The sequence below is a fragment of the Garra rufa genome, chromosome 7, assembly GCF_049309525.1.
Source record: "Garra rufa chromosome 7, GarRuf1.0, whole genome shotgun sequence".
Taxonomy (NCBI): Eukaryota; Metazoa; Chordata; class Actinopteri; order Cypriniformes; family Cyprinidae; genus Garra; species Garra rufa.
In genome coordinates this window covers 44,886,019-44,899,877 of record NC_133367.1, presented here as the reverse complement: position 1 = coordinate 44,899,877, position 13,859 = coordinate 44,886,019, and positions in this window count along the sequence as shown.

Below are 13,859 nucleotides of genomic sequence, written 5' to 3'. Positions count from 1 at the left end.
CTAATTTATAGAGTGATAAAAAGAAATTTCTAAAATCCAAAAACAGTGTTATTTTAGTATCGTTGAGATACTATTAACACTTTGAATTAGTTTTTGTTTTTATATTTTCCATTTTAATTTTAAAGTTATAAAAGTCATTTTGTTATGTTAACAGATTATTATTAGTATTATTATTTTATATGTGATCCTAGACCACAAAACCAGTCTTAAAGACTGGTATTTAACTGGAATATTGTTATTGTATGTTTAAATTCTGCTTAAAATCCATTTAAAATCTGTTTCGAAAAAGTTTCCATTTTGTTAAAAGATAGAAAGAAAGTGTTTGACATATATTTTTAAAATCTGAGTTATGAGTCAAAATTGTTGTTTGTGGTAACTGACAGACCTGTATTTAATTGGAATATTCTTTTTGTACATTTAAATTCTGTTTAAAATCCATTTAAAATCTGTTTCAAATGTGTTAAAAGACAGAAACAAAGTGTTTCACATAATTTATTTATTTATTTATTTATTTTACAGTCTAAGTTATGAGTCAACAATATTGTTTGTGGTGACTGACAGACTTGTATTTAACTGGAATATTCCTTTTGTACGTTTAAATTCTGTTTAAAATCAGTTTCAAATATGTAAAAAGAGACAGAAACAAAGTGTTTCACATATTTTATTTATTTATTTATTTATTTATTTTACAGTCTAAGTTATGAGTCAACAATATTGTTTGTGGTGACTAACAGACCTGTATTTAACTGGAATATTCCTTTTGTACGTTTAAATTCTGTTTAAAATCCATTTAAAAGCTTTAAATCAGTTTAAAATATGTTAAAAGATAGAAACATATATTTCACATATATTTTTACAATCTGAATTATAATCTGAGTGATAAAAAGAGATTTCCAAAATCCAAAACAGTGTTATTTTAGTTTCATTGAGATACTATTAACACTTTGAATTAGTTTTTGTTTTTATATGTTCCCTTTTCATTTTAGTTAAAGTTGTTAAAGTTAAGTCATTTTGTTATGTATTATTATTGTTATTATTTTTATTTATTTATTTATTTTATATATGTGATCCTGGACCACAAAACCAGTCTGGAATATTATTTTTAAATGTTTAAATTCTGTTTAAAATCCATTTAAAATCTGTTTCAAATATGCTAAAAGCCATTATTTTTATTTAATTTTTTTAGTGATATGCATTGCATATAAGATGTGAATATAAGAGTGATTTTCTCACTATTTTTTAATTTTTTTGCATCCTCAGATTCCAGATTTTCAAATAGTTGTATCTCGACCAAATATTGTCCTATCCTAACAAACCATACATCAATGGAAAGCTTATTTATTCAACTCTTAGAGGTATAAGTCACAAAATATTTACTCTTATGACTGGTTTTGTGGTCCAGGGTCACATATATTTTAATACTTTTTTAATGTCTATATAGTTTTTCTATAGTTTTTATATAGACTTTATTACAATTTAACTTTAAGTTAAACTAAATAAAAATGAGAAAAGAATACGTTTTTTTATGTTTTATTTCAGTTAGCATTTATTATTTTATTTCATTCATTGTTTTATTATTTCAATTTTATTATTAACTTTTTTTTAATAATTTGTAATCTTTTTTTCTAATATTTTTTTCTTTCATAATTTCTAGAATCTGGTTTATGGAGTGTTCAGATTTCTGTTCTTGAAATGTATACAAAATAGTGCATATTTAATTCCATATTTAAGCAACATTTCAGTTTTTATGCAATTCCCAAAGCCCTAAAAACAGGCTTTATTTTTCTAAAGCAAAATATAAGATCTTGTTCTGTTTTTAATTTTGCTGAGACTATATGTCGCAGTGTTTTCAGTTCATTAAATTCAGACTCTAGTCCAAATGGACTAAAAATGATCTGTGTCGATTTGCGAGAGCAATCAGAGGAGCCTGTGCGATTAGACTTAAAGACAGGAACATTGATGTGGGACTAATCTGAGAGCATTTTGTCTCTCTCAAAGCTCTCCAGGCAAGGCGTCTCGAGCACCTCCTTGCCTTAAAACCAGAAATTAAAACGATTTATAGACAAACCCCAGCAAAGAGGACCCTAACCCTATATTTAAGCCCAGAAGTAGCACTTCCAACTGGAAAGCTGTAATTAATAGGGCCAAAGACCCAGTGAAGTCTCACCTCTCCGTAATCTTGAATGTAAATGAGGGCTTTAGCGCCGATATAACCGGACGTCCAGGAGACACTGCAGAATTAGGACCTCAATCTTGGTTTTTCAGGTTCACCTGATACGGGAACTACAGGAGCGGTGATAGCGAGCAGTTAGCGGGCTAATGCGTAGGCTAATGCACGTTTGCTACGGCAGCTTAATATTAAATTTACTGATGCTAGCAGTTAAAATATATCTGCCTTGGCACAAAAAAACTGTCTATTCCAGTTCCAGCCTGTGATGTTTCATTAGCGCCGTGTGAAATAAGATTTTAACCAACTTTGCTGCGACTAAGCAGTGTGGACTTGCTAAAATTGCAAACAGATCAATGAGACATGCTGGACTGACCCCAACATGCGCTGAAGTCTCAGCCGCGAGACTGCAAATGCACTTTCAATGCCGCTCTTGTCAGGAAGTAGGCATTAGGATGAGTACATACAGTACTGTAGAGCACTAGCCGGTCAGGTTTTATTTCTGCAGCGTTTGCTATGGAAAAAAAAAGTGTGAAATTGACCTTGTTTACTTTCTTAATGCATATTCTTGCACTTATTTTCAGTGATGTTTCAGTGTGCAGTGAAAATGACTTTCTCTCCCTCTGAAGCGATTGCTGACAACACAAATCTCTCTTTTTTTTCTCAACTCCTGCAATTCAATCCCAGTAAATTGATGTACTTTATGATGAAGTTTATGTAATGACCATTTTTCATGATTCAGTCGATGGCTAAAAGTGTTGTCCTACTCCAACAGTGTTGTCCCGGACTCCAAACAACTGCTTATAAATCTCTCATTATGCTATATCATCACCTAATATTGGATAATCTTTTTGTCAACTTGTTTTCTTTCATTTAGGACTGGTTTTGTGTTTCTATTTGCATCTGATTAATCGTAGGCCTCATTTATCTGAGAGTAGGTACCTCGATTTTTGAGTGAATTTTTTTTTTTTATGAATAATTTTCACAATATTAAACAAATAATTTTAAAAAATGTGCACTATTTATCACACTAGCGTGCTTTAATGTTTTAATCAGGGGGTTTGTTTTTAAATGCTTTTATTTTGTACAAAATTGCAAAAAGTCACACTTGTGGTGTTCCCGGGTCAAAAATGACCGGACTCCAAACAATTGCTTATAAATCTCTCATTTTTCTATATTAGCACCAAATATTGGATTCATTCTTTTTGTCAACTTGTTTTTCTTTCATTTAGGACTGGTTTTGTGTTTCTATTTGCATCTGATTAATCATGAGCTTATTTATCCAAAAGTAGGTACCTTGTTTTTTGAGTGAAAAAAAAAAAAAAAAAATGAATGAATAATTTTCACAATATTAAAGGATAAATAATTAAATAAAAAAGGATAATAATTTGCTCTGTTTATCACACTAGTGTGCTTTAATGTTTAATCAGGAAGTTTGCTTAAATGTAATGTTTTTATTTTGTACAAAATTGCAAAAAGAAAACAAATTGACAAAAAGACTGAATCCAATATTAGGTGATAATAAAGCATAATGAGATATTTTTAAGCAATTGTTTGGAGTCCAGTCATTTTTATATCTTGCATTTGTGACTTTTTTTCTCAGAATTTCGAGTTTAAATCGCGCAATTGCGACTTTTTTCCTCAAAATTCCAAGTTTATAACTCACAATTGACTTTTTTCTCAGAATTCCAAGTTTATATCTTGCAATTTACTTTTTTTCTCAGAATTCCAAGTTTATATATCGCAATTGAAATTTAACTCAGAATTCCAAGTTCATATCTAGTAATTGTGACTTTTATCCTCAAAATTCCAAGTTTATATCTTGCAGTTGTGATTTTTGTCCTCAGAATTCCGTGTTTATTTCTCACAATTGACTTTTTTCCTCAGAATTCCAAGTTTATATCCCACAATTGTCTTTTTTCCTCAGAATTCCATGTGTATATCTTGCAATTGTGACATTTTTCCTCAGAATTCCAAATTTATATCTCGCAATTTACTTTTTTTTAGAATTCCAAGTTTATATCTCACGATTTACTTTTCCCCTCAGAATTCCGAGTTTATATCTCACAATTGTGACTTTTATCCTCAGAATTCCAAGTTTATACTCACAATTGTGACTTTTTTTCTCAGAATTCTGTTTATATCTCACAATTGTAACTTTTTTCCTCAGAATTCCATGTTTATATCTCACAGTTGACAATTTCCTCAGAATTCCAAGTTTATATCTTGTAATTGTGACTTTTTTTTGCTCAGAATAGCATTAATATCTTGCAATTGTGACTTTTTTTTCTCAGAATTCTGAGTTTATATCTCGCAATTATGACTTTTTTCTCAAAATTCTGAGTTTATATCTCACAATTGATTTTTTTTTTCAGAATTTCAAGTTTATATCCCACAATTGTCTTTTTTCCTCAGAATTCCATGTGTATATCTTGCAATTGTGACATTTTTCCTCAGAATTCCAAGTTTATATCTCGCAATTTACTTTTTTTAGAATTCCAAGTTTATATCTCACGATTTACTTTTCCCCTCAGAATTCCGAGTTTATATCTCACAATTGTGACTTTTATCCTCAGAATTCCAAGTTTATATCTTGCAATTGACTTTTTTCCTCAGAATTCCAAGTTTATATCTCGCAATTGTGACTTTTTACCTCACATATCCAAGTTTATATCTCACAATTGTGACTTTTTTCCTCAGAATTCCAAGTTTATATCTTGCAATTGTCTTTTTTCCTCAGAATTCCAAGTTTATATCTCGCAATTGTGACTTTTTACCTCACATATCCAAGTTTATATCTCACAATTGTGACTTTTTTCCTCAGAATTCCATGTGTATATCTCGCAATTGACTTTTTTCCTCAGAATTCTGAGTTTATATATCGCAATTTACTTTTTATCTCCGAATTCCAAGTTTATATCTCACAATTGTGACTTTTTTCCTCAGAATTCCACGTGTATATCTTGCGATTGTGACTTTTTTCTCATAATTCAGTTTATATCTCACAATTGTAACTTTTTTCCTCAGAATTCCATGTTTATATCTTGTAATTGTGACTTTTTTCTCAGAATAGCGTTTATATCTTGCAATTGTGACTTTTTTCTCAAAATTCTGAGTTTATATCTCACAATTGATTTTTTTTTCAGAATTCCAAGTTTATATCCCACAATTGTCTTTTTCCCTCAGAATTCCATGTGTATATCTTGCAATTGTGACATTTTTCCTCAGAATTCCAAGTTTATATCTCACAATTGACTTTTTTTTAAATTCCAAGTTAATATCTCACGATTTACTTTTTCCCTCAGAATTCCGAGTTTATATCTCGCAATTGACTTTTTTTCTCAGAATTCCACGTTTATATCTTGCAATTCTGACTTTTTCCCTCAGAATTCCAAGTTTATATCTCGCAATTGACTTTTTTCCTCAGAATTCCAAGTTTATATCTCGCAATTGACTTTTTTTAAGAATTCCAAATTTATATCTCGCAATTGTGGTTTTTTTCCCCTTAGAATTATGAGTTTATCTTGCAATTGTGACTTTTTTCTCAAAATTCCAAATTTATATTTCACAATTGTGACTTTTTTCCTCAGAATTCCAAGTTTATATCTTGCAGTTGACAATTTTCTCAGAATTCCAAGTTTATATCTTGCAATTGTGACTTTTTTCCTCAAAATTCCAAGTGTATATCTTGCAATTGTGACTTTTACCCTCAGAATTCCAAGTTTATATTTTGCAATTATGACTCTTTTCCTCAGAATTCCATGTTTATATCTTGCAATTGTGACTTTTTTCCTCAAAATTCCGAGTTTATATCTCGCAATTGACTTTTTTCCTCAGAATTACAAATTTATATCTTGCAATTGTGACTTTTTTCTCAAAATTCTGAGTTTACATCTCGCAGTTATGACTTTTTTCCTCAGAATTCTAAGTTTATATCTTGCAAATGACTTTTTTCTCAGAATTCCAAGTTTATATCTCACAACTGTAACTTTTCCCCTCAGAATTCCAAGCTTATATCTCACCGTTGACTTTTTTTTCAGAATTTGAAGTTTATATTCCGCAATTGTTATTTTTTTCCTTAGATTCCTGAGTTTATATCTTGTAATTGTGACTTTTTTTTCTCAGAATAGCTTTTATATCTTGCAATTGTGACTTTTTTTCTCAGAATTCTGAGTTTATACCTCGCAATTGAATTTTTCTTGGAATTTCCGAGTTTATATCTCACAATTGTGACTTTTTTTCTCAGAATTCTGAGTTTATACCTCACAATTGAATTTTTCTTGGAATTTCCGAGTTTATATCTCACAATTGTGACTTTTTTCCTCAGAATTCCAAGTTTATATCTCGCAATTGTGACTTTTTACCTCACATATCCAAGTTTATATCTCACAATTGTGACTTTTTTCCTCAGAATTCCATGTGTATATCTCGCAATTGACTTTTTTCCTCAGAATTCTGAGTTTATATCGCAATTTACTTTTTATCTCCGAATTCCAAGTTTATATCTCACAATTGTGACTTTTATCCTCAGAATTCCAAGTTTATATCTTGCAATTGACTTTTCCCTCAGAATTCCACGTGTATATCTTGCGATTGTGACTTTTTTATCAGAATTCAGTTTCTCACAATTGTAACTTTTTTCCTCAGAATTCCATGTTTATATCTCACAATTGTGACTTTTTTTCTCAGAATTCTGTTTATATCTCACAATTGTAACTTTTTTCCTCAGAATTCCATGTTTATATCTCACAGTTGACAATTTCCTCAGAATTCCAAGTTTATATCTTGTAATTGTGACTTTTTTTTGCTCAGAATAGCATTAATATCTTGCAATTGTGACTTTTTTTTCTCAGAATTCTGAGTTTATATCTCGCAATTATGACTTTTTTCTCAAAATTCTGAGTTTATATCTCACAATTGATTTTTTTTTTTCAGAATTTCAAGTTTATATCCCACAATTGTCTTTTTTCCTCAGAATTCCATGTGTATATCTTGCAATTGTGACATTTTTCCTCAGAATTCCAAGTTTATATCTCGCAATTTACTTTTTTTAGAATTCCAAGTTTATATCTCACGATTTACTTTTCCCCTCAGAATTCCGAGTTTATATCTCACAATTGTGACTTTTATCCTCAGAATTCCAAGTTTATATCTTGCAATTGACTTTTTTCCTCAGAATTCCAAGTTTATATCTCGCAATTGTGACTTTTTACCTCACATATCCAAGTTTATATCTCACAATTGTGACTTTTTTCCTCAGAATTCCAAGTTTATATCTTGCAATTGTCTTTTTTCCTCAGAATTCCAAGTTTATATCTCGCAATTGTGACTTTTTACCTCACATATCCAAGTTTATATCTCACAATTGTGACTTTTTTCCTCAGAATTCCATGTGTATATCTCGCAATTGACTTTTTTCCTCAGAATTCTGAGTTTATATATCGCAATTTACTTTTTATCTCCGAATTCCAAGTTTATATCTCACAATTGTGACTTTTATCCTCAGAATTCCAAGTTTATATCTTGCAATTGACTTTTTTCCTCAGAATTCCACGTGTATATCTTGCGATTGTGACTTTTTTCTCATAATTCAGTTTATATCTCACAATTGTAACTTTTTTCCTCAGAATTCCATGTTTATATCTTGTAATTGTGACTTTTTTCTCAGAATAGCGTTTATATCTTGCAATTGTGACTTTTTTCTCAAAATTCTGAGTTTATATCTCACAATTGATTTTTTTTTCAGAATTCCAAGTTTATATCCCACAATTGTCTTTTTCCCTCAGAATTCCATGTGTATATCTTGCAATTGTGACATTTTTCCTCAGAATTCCAAGTTTATATCTCACAATTGACTTTTTTTTAAATTCCAAGTTAATATCTCACGATTTACTTTTTCCCTCAGAATTCCGAGTTTATATCTCGCAATTGACTTTTTTTCTCAGAATTCCACGTTTATATCTTGCAATTCTGACTTTTTCCCTCAGAATTCCAAGTTTATATCTCGCAATTGACTTTTTTCCTCAGAATTCCAAGTTTATATCTCGCAATTGACTTTTTTTAAGAATTCCAAATTTATATCTCGCAATTGTGGTTTTTTTCCCCTTAGAATTATGAGTTTATCTTGCAATTGTGACTTTTTTCTCAAAATTCCAAATTTATATTTCACAATTGTGACTTTTTTCCTCAGAATTCCAAGTTTATATCTTGCAGTTGACAATTTTCTCAGAATTCCAAGTTTATATCTTGCAATTGTGACTTTTTTCCTCAAAATTCCAAGTGTATATCTTGCAATTGTGACTTTTACCCTCAGAATTCCAAGTTTATATTTTGCAATTATGACTCTTTTCCTCAGAATTCCATGTTTATATCTTGCAATTGTGACTTTTTTCCTCAAAATTCCGAGTTTATATCTCGCAATTGACTTTTTTCCTCAGAATTACAAATTTATATCTTGCAATTGTGACTTTTTTCTCAAAATTCTGAGTTTACATCTCGCAGTTATGACTTTTTTCCTCAGAATTCTAAGTTTATATCTTGCAAATGACTTTTTTCTCAGAATTCCAAGTTTATATCTCACAACTGTAACTTTTCCCCTCAGAATTCCAAGCTTATATCTCACCGTTGACTTTTTTTTCAGAATTTGAAGTTTATATTCCGCAATTGTTATTTTTTTCCTTAGATTCCTGAGTTTATATCTTGTAATTGTGACTTTTTTTTCTCAGAATAGCTTTTATATCTTGCAATTGTGACTTTTTTTCTCAGAATTCTGAGTTTATACCTCGCAAGTGAATTTTTCTTGGAATTTCCGAGTTTATATCTCACAATTGTGACTTTTTTTCTCAGAATTCTGAGTTTATACCTCACAATTGAATTTTTCTTGGAATTTCCGAGTTTATATCTCACAATTGTGACATTTTTCCTCAGAATTCCAAGTTTATATCTCGCAATTTACTTTTTTTAGAATTCCAAGTTTATATCTCACGATTTACTTTTCCCCTCAGAATTCCGAGTTTATATCTCACAATTGTGACTTTTATCCTCAGAATTCCAAGTTTATATCTTGCAATTGACTTTTTTCCTCAGAATTCCAAGTTTATATCTCGCAATTGTGACTTTTTACCTCACATATCCAAGTTTATATCTCACAATTGTGACTTTTTTCCTCAGAATTCCAAGTTTATATCTTGCAATTGTCTTTTTTCCTCAGAATTCCAAGTTTATATCTCGCAATTGTGACTTTTTACCTCACATATCCAAGTTTATATCTCACAATTGTGACTTTTTTCCTCAGAATTCCATGTGTATATCTCGCAATTGACTTTTTTCCTCAGAATTCTGAGTTTATATATCGCAATTTACTTTTTATCTCCGAATTCCAAGTTTATATCTCACAATTGTGACTTTTATCCTCAGAATTCCAAGTTTATATCTTGCAATTGACTTTTTTCCTCAGAATTCCACGTGTATATCTTGCGATTGTGACTTTTTTCTCATAATTCAGTTTATATCTCACAATTGTAACTTTTTTCCTCAGAATTCCATGTTTATATCTTGTAATTGTGACTTTTTTCTCAGAATAGCGTTTATATCTTGCAATTGTGACTTTTTTCTCAAAATTCTGAGTTTATATCTCACAATTGATTTTTTTTTCAGAATTCCAAGTTTATATCCCACAATTGTCTTTTTCCCTCAGAATTCCATGTGTATATCTTGCAATTGTGACATTTTTCCTCAGAATTCCAAGTTTATATCTCACAATTGACTTTTTTTTTAAATTCCAAGTTAATATCTCACGATTTACTTTTTCCCTCAGAATTCCGAGTTTATATCTCGCAATTGACTTTTTTTCTCAGAATTCCACGTTTATATCTTGCAATTCTGACTTTTTCCCTCAGAATTCCAAGTTTATATCTCGCAATTGACTTTTTTCCTCAGAATTCCAAGTTTATATCTCGCAATTGACTTTTTTTAAGAATTCCAAATTTATATCTCGCAATTGTGGTTTTTTTCCCCTTAGAATTATGAGTTTATCTTGCAATTGTGACTTTTTTCTCAAAATTCCAAATTTATATTTCACAATTGTGACTTTTTTCCTCAGAATTCCAAGTTTATATCTTGCAGTTGACAATTTTCTCAGAATTCCAAGTTTATATCTTGCAATTGTGACTTTTTTCCTCAAAATTCCAAGTGTATATCTTGCAATTGTGACTTTTACCCTCAGAATTCCAAGTTTATATTTTGCAATTATGACTCTTTTCCTCAGAATTCCATGTTTATATATATATTAAATTCCGAGTTTATATCTCGCAATTGACTTTTTTCCTCAGAATTACAAATTTATATCTTGCAATTGTCACTTTTTTCTCAAAATTCTGAGTTTACATCTCGCAGTTATGACTTTTTTCCTCAGAATTCTAAGTTTATATCTTGCAAATGACTTTTTTTCTCAGAATTCCAAGTTTATATCTCACAACTGTAACTTTTCCCCTCAGAATTCCAAGCTTATATTTCACCGTTGACTTTTTTTTCAGAATTTGAAGTTTATATTCCGCAATTGTTATTTTTTTCCTTAGATTCCTGAGTTTATATCTTGTAATTGTGACTTTTTTCCTCAGAATTCTAAGTTTATGTCTTGCAATTTACTTTTTTTCTCAGAATTCCAAGTTTATATCTTGCAATTGTGATTTTTTTTTCTCATTTTTTTCCCCCCTGGCAAACCGCTTCCATTTCCAGTTTCAGTCCAGCTCTTATCCTGCCGTTATCACTGAAGAGTAAGATCAGTGATTTCTGTAGCTCCTCCTCTTTCAATATCGCATCATTTTCATTACTGATGTCATCATACACCCAGATTTATCTGTAACAGCACTGTTTCACAATCTCTGAAAACAACATTTGCTGATCCAAACAAAAATGTGCATTTGTGAGCACTGGATGATGTTATTATATAAAACATTCATTAAATATCAAAGGTCAGCTGCTGCCTGTCTTAGCATGATTAATATTCACCACGATGGCTGTCATTTTGGCAAAAATAGGATGTGTAATGTGCAATAATGACACATGCGAAACATTTCTCTTTCTTTCTTTTTCCTTGTAGCATTTTTAAGGATTGCACTTTGCGCCCATTAAACAGAAACCATGCAGAGCGCAGGCGGCACGAGCGAATGTGTCAAAAGGCAAAATATCTGATAAACAGAAGTGCATTTATTGTGGCAGTTGTTAAATAATAATGTTGATTATAGGTTGGCTCAGCACAGATGTGGTAATTGTCTGTCATAGACGTGCGCTGCGGATGACAGTCGCCAAATAACAGCCAGAACAGCAAATGACATGCAATAAACATGTGCTCGCGGGAACATTTGCAGGGAATGTTGTAGATCAGATTTTAGCGACGCGCTTTCAGGATGACAATTGATTTCACAACCTTTTCTTTCATCAGACCTATAGAGGCCATACAATTGGAATAAATGTAAAATGTTTACACAAAATGTTAAACTGACATTTCAAAGAAGCATTGTAATGTGATCACATTTTGTAGAGAAAAAACAAACAGCAGGACAAATCAGTAGTGTGGCAGTGTAGTGGATATTATAATGCACTGTATAATACACAAGTGAGACAAAAATACAATTAAACATACATAATAGATACACATAAATATACACAACACCTAAAAAAAATATTAGGTACAATTGCAATAACATGACTGGATTATTGTTTATAAAATGTAATATACAATGTTCACAAGTTTCACACACATCTAATATTATCTTATTAAATAATTATTTATATACGTCATATATTTATTTTAAAGTTTTACCCTTGATTTATAGATAAACTTCAGTAAATATTGCTAAATTTATGCTTAAAGACAGAAACAAACAAACAAACAAACAAACAAATAAATAAAATATCAAAAAGCAAAAAAAAAAAAATGAAATAAAAAAAAATTAAGAATTAAGAAAATTACTAAGTAATTGACAGTGTACTGTTTGTGTAAAATTACACACATTGCTTCATGTAGTATATTAAATTACTGATTGCAATATTGGTAGCTGCATGTACAGTATTCATCCTTATTATAGTAATTAGGTAATAACTAAGTCATAACCTTGAACATACATCTAAACCTAACCTTAACACATACAGTTACCTTATAATCAGTAGATTCTTGGTTAAATAAAAAAAAAAGTACAACTGCGATATTTTATATAATTTTTTATTATGATAATGTGAACACAAACAAGACCAAAAAAAAGATACAGTTAAACATACATAACAGATACACAAAATTCCAAGTTTATATCTCGCAATTGTGACTTTTTTTCTCAGAATTCCTAGTTTATATCTCATTATTGTGATTTTTCCCCCTCAGAATTCCGTTTATATCTCGCAATTATTGCTTTTTCCTCAGAATTTTGATTTTATATCTCGCAATTGTGACTTTTCTTCTCAGAATTCTGAGTTTATACCTAGCAATTGTGACATTTTCCCAAGTATTCCGAGTTTATATCTCGCAATTGACATTTCTTCTCAGAATTCTGTTTATATCACACAATTGTGATCTCACAATTATGACTTTTTTCCTCTGAATTCTGAGTTTATATCACACAATTGACTTTTTTTCCCTAGAATTCTGAGTTTATATCTCGCAATTGTGACTTTTCTTCTCAGAATTCTAAGTTTATACCTAGTAATTGTGAGATTTTCCCCAGTATTCTGAGTTTATATCTCACAATTAACATTTCTTCTCAGAATTCCAAGTTTGTATCACACAATGGCGAATTTTTCCTCAGAATTCTGAGTTTAAATCACGCAATTGTCACTTTTTTCCCCTCAGAATTCTGAGTTTATATCTTGTAATTGTGACTTTTCTCTCGCAGAATTCCGAGTTTATATCTCGCAACTGTGACTTCTCAGAATTCCGAGTTATATGTCACAATTGTAACTTTTCTATCTATCTATCTATCTATCTATCTATCTATCTATCTATCTATCTATCTATCTATCTATCTATCTATCTATCTATCTATCTATCTATCTATCTATCTATCTATCTATCTATCTTTTTTGATGAGTTGGAGTGAAATGTGAACTGCTGCTGTTTTTCGCTCATCTATCTCACCCTGCTTGCGAGTGTAATAATATACTTATAATACAGCTGTAGTAAAGTAGCCATCAATACAGAGTCCACTCAGAGCCCACTCTTGTTTCTCTTCGTGGGTAATTTGGTGTCTATCTGTCTGGCCTCTTTCACAGCCATTTTCCCCGTTGTAAGCACTCTTCAGCCAGCGCCGCCCTCCCCAAACACATATATAATTGCACATCTTTCACCAATTAATGTCAAGCCTCTATCAGCATGTGATTGAAATGAAAGGCCGCTGGGAGAGAGATCGATCCGGGCGGCCCATCGCGCCTTTAAATGGACTGCACCAATCACACGCCACTCAATTTCCAAATCAAGCCATTGGCCGCTCCGGCCGACAGGAAGTGTCAGGATGTGATTTCTCTTTTTTTACTAACTTACTACTGACTAAATACACTATTTATACATATAGTGTTTGAAATGTGGTCCTGGACCACAAAACCAGTAGCAGAGGTATATTTGTAGCAATAGCCAAATATACATTGTATGGGTCAAAATGATCATTTTTTCTTTTATGCCAAAAATCATTAGTATATTAAATAA